The following is a 19,930-nucleotide window of genomic DNA, read 5'->3' as shown; positions in this document are numbered from 1 at the left end:
GTTGGCTGCATGAGAGAGTGGCTCAGGTAAGGAAGGATAGAGAGTGTCCACCACCGGATAGAACCCACCTCTTTTTCTTGTAGGTTAGTAGGTTAGTGGGCCAGTCCTTGATGGTCTGGCCACTGTAAGCCTTGAATATCCAAGCAGATGAGTTCTCTGCTAAGATACGTGTGACCAGGCACCAGGATGCCTCTAATCGCTCATTTGAGAAAGGTTGTTGGGTGTCCAGAAAGGGACTGATGAATGGGAAATGTGTGACACTGGCACTGAAGTTGTGAGGCCAGCTGGTGGTGGCACACACCCTTAATCTCAGCACTTGGGAGGCTCATTCCTTTAATTCCAGTGCTTGGAAGGTGGAGACAGGATCTTGGCCCCTCATTAGGTCAGAGTAACTGCAGAGGTAAGAAGGCACTGGTGGTTGTTCCTTTGCTTCTCTGATCTTCCACATTATTACCCCATATTCGACTCCTGGGTTTTCTGGATAAGACTAAATAGGATCATGCTTCAGTTCTGAGCTATGGAAAGCTACTGGGGGGGGGGGGGATGGATGAAATACTCTCTGGGATTAGTGCAGCTAGAGACTGTTCCTCACAGACATCCCACAGCATGAGTAGCTGTACCCTTTTGCCCTTTGCATCTAAGAAATGTTCTGTGTTTTGGAGTTCCTGGCGCGGCTCCTTCACAGCACACTGACCACTCATGCCCAGCATTTCTCTACCTGGTTCTGTGGTTCTGTCTTTCCCCACCACACTAAGCCAGTCACTCTCAAAGCTGTGCAGGACACGAAATCCTAGGGAAAGGCCTCAGCACTGGGACTCAGAGCACATGACTTCCCACGGTGCTCAATGCTTTAGAAACAAAGTGGAATGAAGAGAGATCTAATCAGGTGGCAATATAAGAACTTGGTATCGCACCATTTCATTCTTCACCACAAATAGAGACAGGAAGTCCTACACTTGAGATGTCATGGTTTTTATGTGTTTGTGGCCCAATCCATGTCTAATTGTGAAAGACTATCCATCAAGGATACTACACACAAGTAATAGTGGAAACTATATTGGGTATAGACAGCTCCTGCCATAGCTCAAATCAAACTAGAGGGAATTCATGTAAGGGGAATCGATGGCTGTGGAGCCTGCACGTGGCTGGACTAGGCCCTCTGAGTGGTGAGACAGTGGTGTAGATTGATGTGCTTGGGAGGACCCAAGGTGGTAGGATCAGAATCCATCTCTGGTGCATGAGTGGAGATTGTGGAGCCCACTACCTATGATGGACCTCCTCATGAAGCCTTGAGGCAGGGGGGAAAGCTTGGACTTGCCTCTACTGAATGTGCCTCCACATGGGAGGCCTTGCCTTCTTGTGGGAGGGAGTAAGGACTGACTTGGGAGAGGAGGCTGGGAGGGGGCAGGAAGAGGGATGTTGGGGAACTTTGGTGTGCAAAGTGAATGACAAAAATTTCTTAGTAAATAAAGATTGTAATGGGGGGGGGAAGCAGTTTGTGTATTACAGGCCTTTAAAAACAACCATTGTGCGGTTGAGGCAGGCCAAACTCTGTGAGTTCAAACCTAGCTGTGTCTGCATGGAGAGCTCCAGGACATCCAGGGCTACAAAAAGTGAGACCCTGTCTCAAAGGAAACAAATAGCCACAACAACAAAAAATCCCCGTGCTTTCATTTCACAAACTTTATTCTCATCATTCTAGAGGAGGAAAGAAGCAGGAAGATTTTAATGTGTCTGGGAATGCCTGGATAAGACATTTTTCAGTGTGTAGATAAAAAAAATTCCTTTTGGGGTCGACAAAAAGCAGAGATTTGCCTGGAAGACAGGAGCCCATTTTACTGAATTGTACTTGTTCATTCATTTAGTCGCTCTTTATGTACTCCATTTTTATTTGTTGTTCTATAGAGGAGTCTTCCTCTGTAGCTTTGGAGGTCTGATACTGCAGTTCCCGTCAATCCTCCTACTTCAGCATTCCACTTGGTAGGTGGACTCCTGTGAGTCAACACACCTGGCTGAGTTTTAGTCACATGGGACCCACATGGTTCTGAGTGTTGGTCAGATTGGCGTTGCTACCTCCCTGAAAAGAGACATGCACACAAAATCTCCTTAAAATGCCCTCTGAGAACTTTGTGCTTGTTCCAAACACAAACTCTGTGATCTTTTCTAGAATATACAACTGAGAGTTGCATGTTCTCTCATTCTTCAGCCATGTTAACTACTCAGAACGCTGCACCAGAAATATGGCTTGCATCTGCTACTGTTAGGCAATGGTTCTGAAGATATAGACAGTTGGAAATGTGTTTGCCTAGCGTCACAAACCCTAGGCTCTCTCTTCAGCATTGCGTGGACTAGACAAGCTGGAATAAGCCTGTTATCCCCAACTAAGGTCATCTTTGGCTATCTAACAAGATAGTTGCCAGCATGGCTATATAAAATCCTTTTCCCTGAACAGTTTTCAGTATGGGTCATGGCTTTCTGACAGAAGAGGGTGTTTCTGTAAAGACCAGTCCAGCACAGTGAACAGAAAAAAAGTCACCAATAATGGAAGCTGAATCAGGCATGGGTGAACACACCGTTCATCCCAGCATCTTGGATGCAGAAGCAAGATGATCCTCATATAACCTTTCAGAAAAGAGCTGGAGAGATGGCTCAGAGGCTAAGAGCACTAGCTTCATTTCCAGAGGGCCTGAGCTCAAATCCCAGCAACCACAACATGGTGGCTCACAACCATCTATAATGAGATCTGGTGCCCTTCTCAGATGTACAAGCATACATACAGGTATAACTCTGTACACTTAATAAAGGAGTAAATGAATGCATGGATGGGTGGATGGATGGCTGAATGAATTAATAAAAAAATAACTAACTTTAAAAAATTGTTACAGCATGGCCAGAACTTCATGATAACCTGTTTCAAAAACAGAAGGTGGGGATAGGGGATTTAGCAAAGTGGAAGAGTGCTTGCCTAGCAAGCCCAAGGCCCCGGGTTAAATCCTCAGCTCTAAAAAAAATACAGAATGGGATTTGGACAAGATGCTGCCTCACACTTTTCACAACAGGACACAAAAATGGGATTGTCACTTCTTCTAGGCAAAGAAACAAATAATTAGTCAATGACTTTGAACCCCTTTAACTTCAGTGCTCCAAGGCAGAAGGGAGCTGATCTCTGTGTGCAGGGCCAACCAGGTCTACATGGTGTCTTCCAGGCCATTCGTGTCTGCACGTTGAGACCATGTCTTCATCAACATTTGTGAGCTGGATGGTGGCTCAGGCTGTGTAGTCAACTAACCTTATCTGAAATACCCTCCACTTACTGGGGTAGCCAAGGCTTCATGTCCTTGCCTATCCCTCCTCCTCCTCCCCCTCCCTGTTTGCATGTAATACCATGATGGGTTTAAGATTTCAATTTGGTTTCTTTATTTTCTTTCTTTCTTTCTTTCCTTCCTTCCTTCCTTCCTTCCTTCCTTCCTTCCTTTCTTTTTTTTTTGGTTTGTTTGTTTGTTTGATTGGTTTCTCTGTGTAGTTTTGGTGCCTGTCTTGGATCTCACACTGTAGATCAGGCTGGTCTCCAACTCACAGATATCCACCTGACGTAGCCTCGGGAGCACTCAGATTAAAGGCGTGTGCCTGCATTGCTCATCAATTTATTAAAATGTTAAAGCCATGAAATGGGCAATGTGGTGGTTCTGTATGCCCTTAATCCTAGCATTTTGGAGGCAGAGGAAGGTGGATCTCTGTGAGTTCAAGGCCAGCCTGGTCTACAGAGTGAATTCCAGGACAGGCTCCAAAGCTACACAGAGAATCATTGCCTTGAAACAAATAGCAAACAAACAAAAGAAGCCATGAGAGTATCTGGAAAGAGGGTGGGCTACACAGGCTGTCCTGCACCACTGCAGATCAGGTCTCCAAAAACAGAGACTGTTAAATGGAAGAGAAAAAAAAAGATGTCTGAAATATCTCAGTAACTCACACCAGTAGTTTCAGCCACAGGGGAGCTAAAATAGGAGAAATAGTCTGTAGTGTGAGTGAGAGGATGGTCTGAGCTACATAGCAAGAGCCCAACTCAAAAACAAAAACAAAAACAAAAACAAAAGAATGAGAAAACATTGTGGGGTACAGGGTTGTAAGCCCAATATCCCATTGTGGAAGGCAAGTGGATAAAAAGTCTTTGGCCCAGTAGGGCTAAATATTGACTTCCAAGCCATGCTCAGTAAAGCAAATTACATACAAAAATAAGTCAAGTAGCTGATTAGTATCTTAAAATGACCTGGACACAAACCTGAGTGGCCACCATTCTTTGAGGAGTGGCATGACTACAGAGATCTTACATGGCCATCCTTGAACCCCAGCCCCTTCCAAAATTCAGCTGATGAAATGATGGTCTCCCATGCATGAAGCCTGGCTAATATCACAGAAGTCCACAAATAAGACACAAAGATGCACATCCACAATCTCCTGACTCTTCAGAGTATGACAGAGGAACAGAGACTCAAGACATTTTCCACAAGATCCCTTATAGAGCTGTCCAGGTTTCTGTAGCTCTTCAAGATGATACCATGAGAAACCTCTGACCCACCTTTGAGTCCAATGTCCATGAGTACAGAAATCCCTTCCCTACATCTGAATGTGAGCTATTTGGCATTACATTGTTATTGCTTACCTCAGTGACAGGTTCCTGTCAGCTGCATGTCTACCCCATCTAGTATAGCTTGCAATGTCATCACATCAGGAAATTTGATCAGCCCTCCCACAGGGCAGCCAGGCTGTAACCATTGCCTTTGGTATCTTTGCCTGTCTGCCAATGAAGGCTGCCTTGAACAGTGTGGGGAAGAGCTACATGGGCAGGAGCTGCACAGCAGAGATGGCCAAGGCCTCTTCTCTCTGCAGGCTCTGCACTGCTAAGTTTCTAGGAGGGTCAGTGAGGACTGGAAGTTCATCCCAATGGATCTGTAGTCACAGCGGACTTGGTGAAGCCTTCAAGAGTCCTATTTTCAAGGTATGTCTTAGGAATATTAATGTCTTTCCACTAAGGAACCACTGGAGAGCCAGAGTCCCTGCTCTGGCAGAAAAGTATAGACCTCGGTGTGCCCTGTGCATTCTCTGCTGGTCTCAAAGCCAAATCTTTTTCATTCTCAGCATGTGGACTCTCTCACAAGAATCTGTGGGGGCACAAATGAACCTTTGGTACACTGACTTAACAATCACTGGCCCTCCCGTGCTCCTCCAGTCCCTTTGGAAAGTCATTCAGGAGCAAGCATTCTGACCAGCGTCCTATGGCAAAAATACAATGATCACCTTTCAAAGATCTTCAAATAAAGGCAGTGTCCCCAGGTTGTGCTGGTGCACACTTTTAATCATAACACTCTGGAGACAGAGGCAAGGGAGAACACTGAGTTGGAGGTCAGCATGGTCTACAGACCTTGTTCTAGGACAGCCAAGGGCTACACAAGAAACTTAGAAAGCAATAGCAGCAGTAACAAGAACAAAAGAAAAATATAGGATAGAAAAAAGATAAGAAAAGGCAGTGCCAATGTCCCAAGTTACCCGGGCTCTGCTCTCCACAGATGGATCTTGCCAGGGAAGGACCAAGGAGGATCTGAAATGCCTGGCACCCCCCTTCACTTTAAAGGGTTTTAAAGGTTAGGCTGGGGAAGCACAGCTTTATTATAGTAATTTGGGGTTGAGGTAGAAGGTCTATAAACTCATGGTCACCTGACTGTACTGCCAGACCCTTACTGAAGTGTATAACCAAACCAAGATACAGAACTTTTCCCCAAAAGCAGCTCTAGGGCCATGCCACTGACTGAGAACACCAGGAAAGGCTGGAAATCTGAGGTAGAGATGCCAGTGCATGGAGGCTACAAGGAAGATTTCCCATGTTTCAACTTGCACAGGGATCTAGGAAAAGAAAGTCTTTAGGAAAAATATCTAGACTTCTTAACTTTAAGAATATGATGTTGTGTGCTAGAGAGATGACTTAACTAAAGTCACAACCAAAATATAAAAATATGGGTGTGCCTACAGTGGAGGCTTATGTGGAATTGGGCATGCTTCCAAACCTGAATGCAACTCATTGTGTAGCCCAGGCTTCCCCCTCTCATCATGTTCCTGCCTGCCAATGAGAGTATTGGAATTCTCTGTTGTAGCTACAATGCCTGGCTAGTGCACTCTGCTTTTAAAAGACTTCAGAGGCATGATGGCTAGAGCCTATAATACCAGCACTTTGGAGGAAGAGTCAGGATTCTAGGGAACTGTAATCTATATAGTATACATGCAGGCCAGTCCTGGATAGTGGGTTGTAGTTAGAGTTTTCCTGCCTGGCCCACAGTCAGGACAAATCTCTCTCACCTGCATGGCACGTAGACGCTCAGAACCAACCAAGTAAACACACAGAAACTTACATTGTTTACAAACTGTATGGCTTTGGCAGGCTTCTTGTTATCTACTTCTTCTATCTTAAATTCACCCATTTCTATTAATCTATTCTTTGCCACGTGTCTCGTCGCTTACCATTACCTTTCATCTTCCTTGTCATGGTGGAGGATGGCAGTATATCTCCACCCCAGCCTTTGCCTCCCAGATTTCTCTTCTCTCTTGTCCCACCTATACTTCCTGCCAGGCCACTGGCCAAACAGCATTTTATTTATACAGAGTGATATCCACAGCATTTCCCCTTTTCTTTTTTTTTTTAAATAAAGGAAGGTTTTAACTTTTACATAGTAATATTACATATATCAAAACAATTATGAAGCAAGAATTACAGTTATAATATTAAAGAAGATATCCTATCTATAATATTTGTGAGTCTAAGGTTTTATATCTAACTTATGTTTTATCACAGTCGAGGAAAATATAACTATCTAGTCTTCAACCTCATCAAAGACCTCAGAAGGATATAGTATTACCTGAGAACCGGGAGAAGGATGTATGCAACTTTCAGGAGTCTTGTAGGGTAGACAGAGACAGCTGGCAGCCTAGATAGTCATCTAATGTTCCTTTGTAAAGTTGGGGCATTTGTCTTCAGCCCACAGGGCTAGAGTCTCTTGGTCACTTTTTTTCAGTGTCCTTAGAATGTCTGGCAGTTTCCTCTGTGAAGCAGGACCCTCAAGGACCATTTTGTCAAGCAAACTTCAGTGGTCACCTTTCTATGGGTCCTACATGTCCAGTGGATCAAGCAGTCCAGGCAAGAACAGTTTCTTGCCCAAATGGCTATTTTTGCCAAGGTGAAGATAAACTCCATATGAAGTGTCTTTAATGCCCATCCTCCTCTCTGAAGTAAATCTGGTGCTGCCAGGAACAGACATGTCTCACTGTCCAGAAAGACTAAATTTTAAAAGTATTTTAAATGCCATATTCTGTAGGTCTTTGAAGTATTTGAAGATTAACTATCTATCTAAAATATTTCTGTGTATACCTAGAAGACTTAACTAACATGGCTATGAGTATGATTATCATAGATGACTAATTATTAATCTATTTTTAATTATCCATTTCAATTTTAAATGAGCTGTACAAACATAATACCTTAAACAAGAGGAGAAATATACACACAGTATAATAAAATTAACTTTAAGTTTGTATCAATAGACTTCTCCAAAGCCAGCTTGATAATTTTGGGAATGTGGGCGTAGTTTCTCTTACTACTTCCTGCTGGAGGGGGCTGCTGTATCTTATGGAGACACAAGAAAATTTTAGGATTATGGATTAGTCTGTGAGGGTGAACCTCTGAGCCAGTTGCCTTGAGACCATTCTGGATATTGGATCTTCTGGGCTATGGTGTCATCACAGACCTTTCAGGTGGCTGATCAAACCTGATGTATCTTAATCTGGAACAAATCCACAGCCTCTGGCTTTCTGTGGAAACAAAAGCAGAGACTCTTTTCCAAAGCAACATATCCTTATATCCAATTTTTGAAGTCAAGTTCCCTTTAAAATTTACATATTTGTTTAACTCAACAGTTTTTATGATCAAATCTTTTTTTGTAGTTAAAAATGCCAAAGACAACACAAACCAGATTCTCTGTGTAATATCCATCTTTGTAAGGCTGAAACGCTGCTCGGGCTGCTAGCTCTGCCTACCTCAGCTTCCTATCATGGTGGTGGTACAGTTTAATGCCATCTCTAGGTCTGGAGCCATGTATACCAACAACTATCAGAAGCAGTTCTATCAAAGTAGTGCATAGACCATAAACCTTTTTTTTTTTAACTAGCAAAGGCTGAATCCACCATGCTGCAGTGTAAAGTGCCACCTGTAGATTCCTCATTCCTGCCACACTGCAGGTCAGACGCACACGCCAGGAACCTGCCATAGTAGCTCAAACCGGCAGGCTGCCACTAACTTGAGAGAGACAACTAGGAAGCTGTTTTTAGTTCCGTTTTAGAATCTTTTTTATCAGGTTTTAGGTGGAAACTCTTGCCAACACATTGGGCGCCATTTGTAGTTAGAGTTTTCCTGCCAGGCCCACAGTCAGGACAAATCTCTCTCACCTGCCAGGCCCATAGAAGCTCAAAACCAACCAAGTAAACACACAGAAACTTAAATTGTTTACAAACTGTATGGCTGTGGCAGACTTCTTGTTATCTACCTCTTCGACCTTAAATTAACCCATTTCTATTAATCTATGCTTTGCCATGTGGCTCGTCGCTTACCATTACCTTACATCTTCCTTGTCATGGTGGTGGCTGTCAGTATATCTCCACCCCAGCCTTTGCCTCACAGAATTCTCTTCTCTCTTGTCCCGCCTATACTTCCTGCCTGGCCACTGGCCAAACACCATTTTATTTGTACAGAGTGATATACACAGCAGTTGGTCTCAAAAAAACATGACATGAAATGTCTTGGAAGAGGTGATTTGGTAATGAGATTTCATCCCATTACACAATGGCTCTAACACTGGACCACATTCCCAGATCATTTATTTGATTTTGTTTAATTTCATGTAGAGACAAGGACAGATCTCTTCAGGTAATCATGCCCAGACCGGATCTGGGACCTTCTGTGCTCCAAACCATAATTCAAGTCAGATGCCAAACACACCCCTTTATATATGTGTGTGTGTGTTTGTTTGTGTATATATATATATATATATATATATATATATATATATATATATATATATATATATATTTCAGTCCTAGACAAGGCCATGTCAAATAGTCCTGGGAAAAGCAGTCAAATTCCTAAAGCTTTAGTTGCTAAGTCAGCTGGGACTTGTGGCTTTGTTCATAAACAATTAGTAGTTCTCATATCTACTTCTAAGAAACAGTTAAGAGAAAATTTCAATACATACAACTTCAAAACCTGAATCTGAAACATAGCTGAAGGGATTACAAAGGAATTAAACTACAAAGCAGATTGTATCTTGAATCCTAGAATGACCCTAGAAATCTGGTTGGTTAGTTGGCTGGATGGTTGGTTGGTTGGTTTTTCAAGACAAAGTTTCTCTGTGTAGTTTTGGAGCCTGTCCTGGAACTCACTCTGTAGCCCAGGCTGGCCTGGAACTCAGAGATTCGCCTGCCTATGCCTCTGAATGCTGGGATTAAAGGCATGTAACACAATAGCAAGCCTAGGAATCTGTACAGAACCAGAAAGATCTGGAGTTCAAGGCCAGCCTAGCCTATTTGGGACCCTTCTGTCCCAATATTACTCAACTTAACCAAAGAAACTAACATGTAAATTCCAGTCTAATGAGAAGTTTTCATTAAAACCAAACCCAATGGAGTCAAATAATCATCATTCAAAAAAAGTGAAAACAATTGGAAATTGCCCCTTTTTCGTTTTAAACCCAGCATCTTGAAATATAGTTGAATTGGGAGATATGCCTGCCCAGCATGCAAGAGGCCTCCTGATGTGAGTGAGTGACAAAGCTGATCTGGACACTGATGACAGGGCTCCTATTCCCAGAGGAACCAGAAAGAGACTCCAGACTGCAGGACTCTGATTGTTTTCTAAGTTTCCTCTAACCCTTTTATAATCTTTCCCCCTTACACCCATCCAATGTAGCTCAACTAACCAAGCACAAGCTTTCATTAGGTTGGGAGACCAGGACTCCATTCCCTGGATCCTCTGTATGATTGGTTTTTTTCTTATGGCAGATTGATTGAAACATACTTATTCGTGCGAATTTAAAAAAAAGAGTATAAAAGCCTGGCAATGGCACTTATAGATCTTTGGCAACAGTTAACTCTGCAGCTCTCACAGAATTGAGCCTGTATGATAATGAGTATTCAGAGACAGGTAATGTCTGAGGCAGTGCTCACCAACCTAAAACAGAATGCCTGTGTGGCCTGCTGACATCCCACACAACCTAAGTCAGAAGCTCATTTTTTAGTAAAGGGGGGGGAGGGGGAGGGACCTGTAGGGCCCTGGCACTGGTTTTGGGTGACTGATGCCTTGCTTGCTGACCTTGACCTTGATATCCTCACTATGCTAAATCCCTGTGAGATTCCACCCTACCGAGGACAGTTATTGGGGCGAATGCTGGAAGATCAGAGAAGCAGAACAAGTCACAGCTTTCTCACCTCACCAGTTCTTCAGCTGGTCTTGTTTCCTCAGACTGCAAGCTTCTCAGTTCTCATCCAATGAAACTCAGGTGAACTGTGCTGCTCCAAAGTCTGAATGCTTAACCAGCCAAATGCTTCTAGTTTCTGGTCTTCATGCCTTTACATATCAGTCTACTTTCTGCCATCACTCCCTGGGATTAAAGGCTGTGTTTCTGGGATTAAAGGGGTGTGTCACCATGCCTGGCTGTTTCTAATTTGGCCTTGAACTCAGAGATCCAGAGGTGTTTCTGCCTCTGAAATGCTAGGATTAAGGGCGTGTGCTACCACTGCCTATCCTAGTGTTTAATATTGTAACGGTCCTGCTTTCTGACCCCAGATAAGTTTATTTTGAGGAACACAATACCACCACATTTCCTTTTTAAATGGAGAGTGGAAAAGGACATCTGGACCCAAAATTACCTCAAACACATGATCCTGCCTCAGTCAACAGAGTTTTGAGATTACAGGTATGCACTGCCATACCTAGAAGCACTTAATAAAGTTTTCTGTGTTGAAGGAGGGGCGCTAGTGTGTGTAGTGTGCATGTCTGTGAATGCCTAGGTGGAGTCCATAGGTCAACATAACTTCTCCACTTAAGCATTTTTGCCAGCCTGGTTGCTCACTGCCTGGCCAGTGGTCTCCCAGATTCTGTCTATTGTCCCCTCGGCACAGGGTTTGCTGATACCCACGCCCCATCACAGGTCCCAGTTTTATCAGGATGCTGAAGAATCTGAACTCAAATCCTCAAGCTTGTGCAGGAGTCATGTTAATGAGGGTGAAGATGTGATGCATCAGTTTTTGCCAGGGTAGTGCTGGGCTGAAGGTATTTGTTAATGCACAGGTGAGACCAGTTATTCAGCATCAGTATTGAAGGCAAACCCAGTATTTGGATGTGTTACAAAATGGAGTCACTCGTGGCTGAAAGATACCATATAAAACAGAAGAGGGTACAGACTGGCATCTAAAACATCAGATTTCAATAGATAGTGCAAGCCAAGCATAGTGACACCGGCCTGAAGCTTGATCCTAGTTAGTCTTATCAATAAAAACACAGAGTCAGATATTAGGGTAAATGCTGAAAGGTCAGAGAAGCAAAGGAGCGGCCACAATTACTTCTTAACTCTACGAAATCTGACTGAATTTGGACGCTGGGGGATCCTGTCTCTATGAATCCTCAGACTGAATGGGGGGCCGAGATCATGTCTCCATCTGCCATATATTCCTGTCTCCACATGCCTAGTGCTGGGATTAAATACTACCACCTGGCTCTGTTTCTCTTTTAGATTGGTTCAATCTCATGTAGACCAAGGTGACCTTGAACTCCTAATCTTCATGCTTCCTTCTCCCAAGTGCTGGGATTAAAAGTGTGTGCCTCCACGGCTTGGCCTCTATGGTTAACTAGTGGCTAGCTCCAACCTCTGAACTCCAGGCAAGCTTTGTCCCAACACAAACAAAATATACAAATCATGCCCAAAATCTAAACATATAGGAGGTAGAGGAAGGAGAATCAGAAGTTCAACAGCCTAAACTATAAATTGAGATCATGTCTCAAAATAAAACCAAAATTACAACTTGGGCCAAAGCCATGTGAGATCAACATTAAAACAAGGAAAAATCAGGCCTATTGGCACAAGCCCCTTATCCCATCTTCTCTGGAGACTGGGGCAGCAGGATTACAAGAACACATGATAAAGCCTGCTAGAAACCCACTTCTTTTGCAGATAATTAAAAATAGAACTTTAAGCCGGGAGGATTTTAATCTCAAAGACAGGAGGATTTCTGTGATTTCAAGGCCAGCCTGATCTACTGAGTGAGTTCCAGGATAGGCAGGGCTACACAAGAAACTCTGCCTCAAAAAAATTAAATTAAATTAATAGCTTGATTGATTGATTAAATAAATAAAATTGAATGTTTTTGAAAAAGGAATTTATGCCAGGCATGATGGTATACACCTTTCATCCCTAACTTTAGAGGCAGAGGCAAATGGCTCTGGTGAGTTAGAGGATAGCCTGGTCTACATAAGGAGTGTTAAGATAGTCGGGGCCATGAAGGTATGAGGGAGGAAGATTTATTAGGATAGCTTAAAGGCTGAGGTCCAGTGAATCCACCAATGGCTGTCTATCAACTGAAGGTCTAAGAGTCAGTAGATGTTTATTCCATGAGGTTGAATGTCTCAGGTATCCTTGAGTATATGCTGTAATGCCAAAAGAGTAGCTCTAATGCCAGTGAAGAAATGAACTTGCTACCAAGAGCAAGAACAAGCTGGCAAAGAGAGAGGAAACTACTTCTTCCATGTCCTTTATTCAGACAGCCAGCAGAAGGTATGTCCCAGATGAAAGGTGGATCTTCCCAACTCAAAAGATCTGAATTACAGGTGAATCATCTCTCCTTAAATATCTGGATTAGAAGTGGATCTTCTCCAGACATAAATCCAAACAACTATGGACACCTGGTTTTCAGAAAGCCGGAAATACACAAAGGAAGAAAGAGAGCCTCTTCAACAAATGGTGCTGGTCTAACTGGATATCTGCATGTAAAGAATGCAAATAGATCCACTGTTATCACCCTGCACAAAACTCAAGTCCAAGTGGATCAAAGTCCTCAACATTATACCAGACACACTGAACCTGAGTGAAGAAAAGTAGGGAATAGCCTTGAACACAATGGCAAAGGAGACAACTTCCTAAACAGAACACCAATAGAACAGGCACCCAGATCAACAATTAATGGGAGCTCATGGAACTGAAATGTTTCTGTAAGGCAAACTACAACATAGGGAAAGATTTTCTCCAACTACATATCCAACAGAGGGCTAATATCCAGAATACATAAAGAACTCATGAAACTAGACATCAACAAACCAAATAATCCAATTCAAAATGGGGTACAGAACTAAACAGAGAGTTCTCAATAGAGGAATCCCAAATGGATGAGAAACAGTAAAGAAATGTTCATTGCTAATTGGGAAATGTTATCATTTTTACTATTTTCTACAGAGAAAATATTTTCCAGTTTAAATAACTCTGGACTTTTAAATTATAACCTGTTTTTATGTTCAAGCTATCTGTGCATTATTTCTCCTGCAGTTGTATATAAAATGTTTTCACATTCAAAGAAAAGTTTAAAGTTCAGCAGGCTTGACATATGATTTGTATACAATGAAACATTTGTTTTTGGGGTACAATTTCACACATTTAACTTTGAATGGTTTAAAAATGTGGGTTGTGACTCCTTTGGTGGTCAAATGACCCTTCCACAAGGGTCACATATCAGATATCCTGCATATCAAATATTTACATTATGATTCATAACAGTAGCAAAATTACAGTTATGAACAGAAACAAAAATGTGTTGTGGTTAAGGCTCACCACAACCTGAGGAAATGTATTAAAGGGTGGCAACATTAGAAAAGTTGAGATCCACTGGTTTAAAGAAAGACAAACACACATTTAACTAGCTACACAGTTAAAATGGAGACTATTTTTTCCCTTTGGTGGTTTGAAATGGCCCCCGTGGGATCATATATTTGAATGCTTGGTTTCGAGTTGGTAGAACTGTTTAAGAACTAGGAAGTGTGACTTTATTGAAGGAGGCTTGTCACTACAGGTGGGCTTTGAGGCTTGAAAAGCCCATGCTCTTCCCAGTTAGTTCTCTCTGTGAGTTTGAGGCCCGCCTGGGCTGCAGAGTGAGTTCTAGGGAAGGTGCTAAGATACACAGAGAAACCCTGTTTCAAAAAACCAAAAAACAAACAAACAAAAAGAATATGTTTAATTAAAAAAAATAAAGAAATAAATGTTCATAAAAGGCAAATGCAAATCAAAACTACTTTGAGACTGCATCTTAGCAAATCATAATGACTAAAATAAGTAGCACAAGGGACAGCTCATCATGGCAAAAATGTGGAGCAAGGGGGACACTCCTCCATTGTTGTTGGGAGTGCAAACTTATACAACCACTTTAGAAATCCATATGATGATTTCTCAAGAAATCGGAAATCAATCCCCCTGAAGACCCAAGCATACAACTCTTAATCATATACCCAAAAATCGCTTCATTCGACCACAAGGATACATGCTCAACTATGTTCAGAGTGACTTAACAGGTAATAGTCAGAAACTGGAAATAACATAGATGTCATTCAACCAAAGGATGGATAAAGAAAATGTGATATATTTATACATTGGAGTTAGAAAATTAGCTATTAGGAAAAGGTGACATCAGCTGGATATGGTGGCACACATCTTTAGTCCCAGCACTCAGGAGGCAGAGGCACATGGATCTCTTTGATTTCAAAGCCAGCCTGGTCTACAGAGTGAGTTCTAGGATAGCCAATGCGACACAAATGCCTTCTCAAAAACCCAAACCAATTCAAGCAAAAAGAAAAGAAAAAAGAGGGAAGAAATAAAGAAAATATGACATCATGAAAATTTTAGGACATGATGACATTTTCAGGCAAATAGATGGAACTACTAAACAATCATCCTGAGCAAGACAACCCAGACCCAGAATGACAAATGTGATATGGACTCACTTATACTGTGTAGTTTCTGTTAAGGAAAGGATTATCACACTATAATCCACACACCCAGAGTGTTAAATATCTAGGCTCTGTGGGTGAGATTGGGGAGGGAACACATGAATCTCCCTGGGAAGGGGAAATAGACTTTTTGGTTTACCTTCAGCTGGTGGGGATGAGAACAGGGGGAATCAGAAGGGAAGATAGGGAGGGAAGGAGGAAGAGAGAATATGGGAAAGAGGACTGGAATATGAAGGGGCATCATTTAGGGGGCAATGTGGAAACCTAGAGCAGTGAGATCTTCCTAAAACCTGTGAGGGTGACCCTATGGAGGACTAGTAGTAATGGAGGATATGGAGCCCAAACCTGCCATCTTCTGTAAACTAGCAAGGCTCCCAGTGGTAGAACTAGGAACCAATCAAGCCACAAAACCTTCAACCTACACTTGTCCTACCTCCAAGACATGCTGGGGCAATGGTGGCTCAGAGAACATGGGAATGACCAACCAATGGCTGGTCTAACTTGAGGCCAGAGCCACAAGAGGGAGCCCATGCCCAGCACTGCCTGGATGGCCAGGAATGGGAAGCAGCAGGGCTCAGAGATCTTGGATTGGGGTCTAACCCAATCATCATCAGAGAGGCTCAATTCCTCAGGCATATGATGGGAGTAGATACAGAGACCTACATCCAAACATTAGGCAGAGCTCAAGGAAACCCTCAGAAAAGGAGGAGGAAGGGTTGTAGAGTCAGAGTTGTTGAGCACATCAGAAGAACATAGTCCACAAAAATCAGTTAAGCAGGACTGGCAAGCTTACAGAGGCTGATGTGGCAATCATGGAGACTTTATAGGTCTGTGCTAGGCCCTCTGCATACATGCTGTGGTTGTTTCACTTGGGGCTTTTGTGGAACTCTTAACAGTGGGAGTGGGAGTGTCTCTGACTTTTTTTCCTTCTCTGGGGACCCTTTTCCTACTACTGTGTTGCCTTATCAGACTTGATGATGAGAGTTTCTGCCTAGTCTTATCACAACTGTTATGCCATGTTCAGTGATATCACTGGAAGAACCGCTCTTTTCTGATGGGAAATAGAGGAACAGTTGATCTGAGGGGGGTTGGCAGGGATGGAGGGATGAAGGGAGAGGAGGCTATGGTCTGGATATATTATATGAAAGAACAATAAACAAAACGATAAAAGAAAAGAAAGAAGTGGGTTTTCCCACTTCAAATGTTTCAAGGAAAAAAAAAATCTCTCAGCCTGTCAGTTGGTAGCATATGGCTTTAATCCCAACACTCAGGGGGCAGAGGTGGTGGGAGCATCTCTGTGACTTCAAGGTCTGCCTGGTCTACAAAACTAGATTCAGGGCTACCCAAAGAAATCCTATGTTGAAAAAAGATGAAAGAAAGAAAGTTATACCCAACCATTTGAGTTTTAGTTAACTCCAGATGTATATACTTAAGTCAACAACCAAGAATAGCCATCACATCCTTTCTCAAAAAAATAAATACATACATACATACATACATAATACATATGTAAGTAAGTAAGTAAGTAAATAAATAAATAGCTGATGTATCTTGCATGGGTAAACAATGCCAGCAGTAAAAACACAAATTATTGAAGATCTCAGATCAGACATGGAGTAGCTTCCCAAAGTATTGGTCAGGGAGGTCCCCAAAACAACATAGGTTATTGCCACTGCCCTTGGGTGTCCCTCATAACTATACAGTAAATAACAGGGCACAGACTGATCTCCAAACCTCCAGAGTAAAATGACTATAGCAAGCCAAGTGTCCATCATAACTAGATATTATGAAAATCTTCTGACATTTATTACAGAAGACAACACAACATTGGTTACAGGACAGATTGAAATCAGTCAGGGTCTGGGTCAGCCTGATGCAAAAGACATCAGTGTTATTACCCATCTGTAAATCACGAATACTGCAATCCTGCCTGGGAAGATGTACATGCTGGGCCAACATCGGCATGACCTTTATGGGGGAATTGTCCCCATTGTGATTGGACTTGAGGCCTGCTCCAGAGCAAATGTATGCTGGATACTGTACAGCCGGTCAAAAGCCCATAGTATGGAGGTCACAGGCAGGGTAGTTACTGTTTCAGTAAATGGTCCTTTGGTGAAATGGCATATTTTTTAAAGATTCATTTATTCATGGGTGTGGGTGCCTACTGAGGACAAAAGGGACATCAGATCTCCTGGAAGTGTAGCTATATGCAGCTGTGAACCACCTAATGTGGGTTGCTGAGAACCAAACATGGGTCCCTCTATAAGAAATGACTATGCTCTAAACACTGAAAAATTCCCTCAGCCCCTAAACCAGAGTTTTCAAGCTGTGGGTCTTGCCACCTTGGGGAGGGTTGGAGGACTCTTTCCATGGGAGTTTGCCTAAGACCATAGGAAACCACTGATATTCACATTACAATTCGTATTGGTAGCATAATTACAGTTACGAAGTAGCAACAAAAATAATTTTACGGGGTTGGGGATTTAGCTCAGTGGTAGAGGACTTGCCTAACAAGAGCAAGACCCTGGTTTTGGTCGTCAGCTCTGAAAACAAACAAAAAAAAATTATGATTGGAGATCACCAAAACATGAGGAACTGTTTTAAGGGTCACAGCCTTAGGAATATTGAGAACTACTGGCCTAAACAATTTTTTTTTTTTTTGGTTTTTTTGAGACAGGGTTACTCTGTAGCTTTGGAGCCTGACCTGGACTAGCTCTGTAGACCAGGCTGGCTTTGAACACACAGAGATCTACCTGCCTCTGCCTCCCAAGTGCTGGGATTACAGGAGTGGGCCACCACAGCCAGGCTCCTAATCATTTTTATATCCACAGATTACTGCTGCTCTCAACCTTGATCAGAGAACCTTCTCTTTGCAATGGGTACACTTAATATGAGACCCAACTGATCCAGCTGCTTATCCCTACGCGGCATAGCTGTATCAAGAACATCACAGGAGATACTAAAGGAATGTCAGAGCCGGGTGGAAACCATGCTGTGAAATGCAGTCTCATGGCTGTCACACTTATGAGCAGTGACACAAGATCAACCCAGTGAGAATTCCATATACATAGGTGTAGTAGGAATCTTAAAAGTTCTTATTAATAAAACTCAAACCCGAGGGCAGTTATTGGGGTGATTGCTGGAAGATCAGAGACACAGAACAAGCCACAGTTTTCTCACCTCACCAGTTCCTCAGCTCGTCTTGTTTCCTCAGGCTGGAAGCTTCTGAATCCTCATCCCAATGGCTCTCAGCTGAACTGTGCTTGAAAGCCTGAATGCTTACCAGCCAAATGCTTTACTCACTACATGCTTTTTTCTCTTAGTTCCTGGCCCTCACACCTTATATATCTTTCTCTTTCTGCCCCCACTCCCTGGGGTTAAAGGTTACGTTTCTGGGATTAAAGGCTTGGTTCACCATGCTTAGCTGTTTCTAAAGTGGCCTTGAACTCAGAGATCCGGCTAGCTCTGCCTCCCAAGTGCTGTACCACCGCCCAACTTCTGTTATGGTTTACTTTTCCCATTTTCTAGCCACTATTTCTGGCTCTGTTCTAGTGGCTGTCTGTTCTCTGACCCCAGATATGTTTATTTTGGGGAACACACAATATTTCAGGGAACACAATACCCACCACACATAGAGGGGCATGTAAGTGCCACCCATAGCTGAGGAACTACTGGTATGATACTTGCAGGAGAAAGGAGACTCATTTTCTTGGAAATCTGGTTGCCCATGAGCAAACGGATGTCCCCACACAACAGCTCATGTAGGTCACACTAATTGAACTCATAGTTTGTGCATAAGTGTTTTCTCTGCACAAAATGTGTGCTGCTCACATGTGCCTGGAAATCATGGAGTTTGGAAGATGACATGAAATCCCATCCCGTGCAACTGGAGTCCATTGATTGTGAAAGGTGTTGAGGGCTGAACCTGGGTACTCTGCATGAACAACAAGTGCTCTAAACCTCTGAGCTGTCTCTCCATCCAGGGCTATGTTCTTTTTAAGGGCATGGAGTTAAGAAAAGCATGGAAGATGTGTTGGGGAAAGCTCCAGGAAAGTCGGGAGGAATGGATGAGAGTGATGATCAAAGGATGTTACATACATGCATGGAAATCTCAAGGGACTATTTAAAAATACATATTTATATATCATTTTGTACACACACACACACACACACACACACACACATATAATATATATACATGTGTGTGTGTATATATATATAAAACATATGAGAATTTTTTTAAAGCATTTGTGGGCCAGGGAGATGTCCGTGAATGCCTAGGTGGGAGTGGGAATATCTCTGACTTTTTTTCCTTCTCTGGGGACCCTTTTCCTACTACTGTGTTGCCTTATCAGACTTGACAATGAGAGTTTATGCCTAGTCTTATTTCATCTGTTATGCCATGTTCAGTGATATCACTGGAAGAACTGCTCTTTTCTGATGGGAAATAGGGAACAGTTGATCTGAGGGGGGTTGGCAGGGATGGAGGGATGAAGGGAGACGAGGCTATGGTCTGGATATTTGTAAGAGAACAATAAACAAAAAGATAAAAGAAAAGAAAGAAGTGGGTTTTCCCACTTCAAATGATTTAAGAAAAAAAATCTCTCAGCCTGTCAGTGGTAGCATATGGCTTTAATCCCAACACTCAGGGCAGAGGTGGTGGGGCATCTCTGTGACTTCAAGGTCTGCCTGGTCTACAAAACTAGATTCAGGGCTACCCAAAGAAATCCTATGTTGAAAAAAAGATGAAAGAAAGAAAGTTATCCAACATTTGAGTTTTAGTTAACTCCAGATGTATATACTTAAGTCAACAACCAAGAATAGCATCACATCCTTTCTCAAATAAATAAT

The sequence above is a fragment of the Onychomys torridus genome, unplaced genomic scaffold, assembly GCF_903995425.1.
Source record: "Onychomys torridus unplaced genomic scaffold, mOncTor1.1, whole genome shotgun sequence".
NCBI lineage: Eukaryota > Metazoa > Chordata > Mammalia > Rodentia > Cricetidae > Onychomys > Onychomys torridus.
This window is presented reverse-complemented; position numbering follows the sequence as displayed.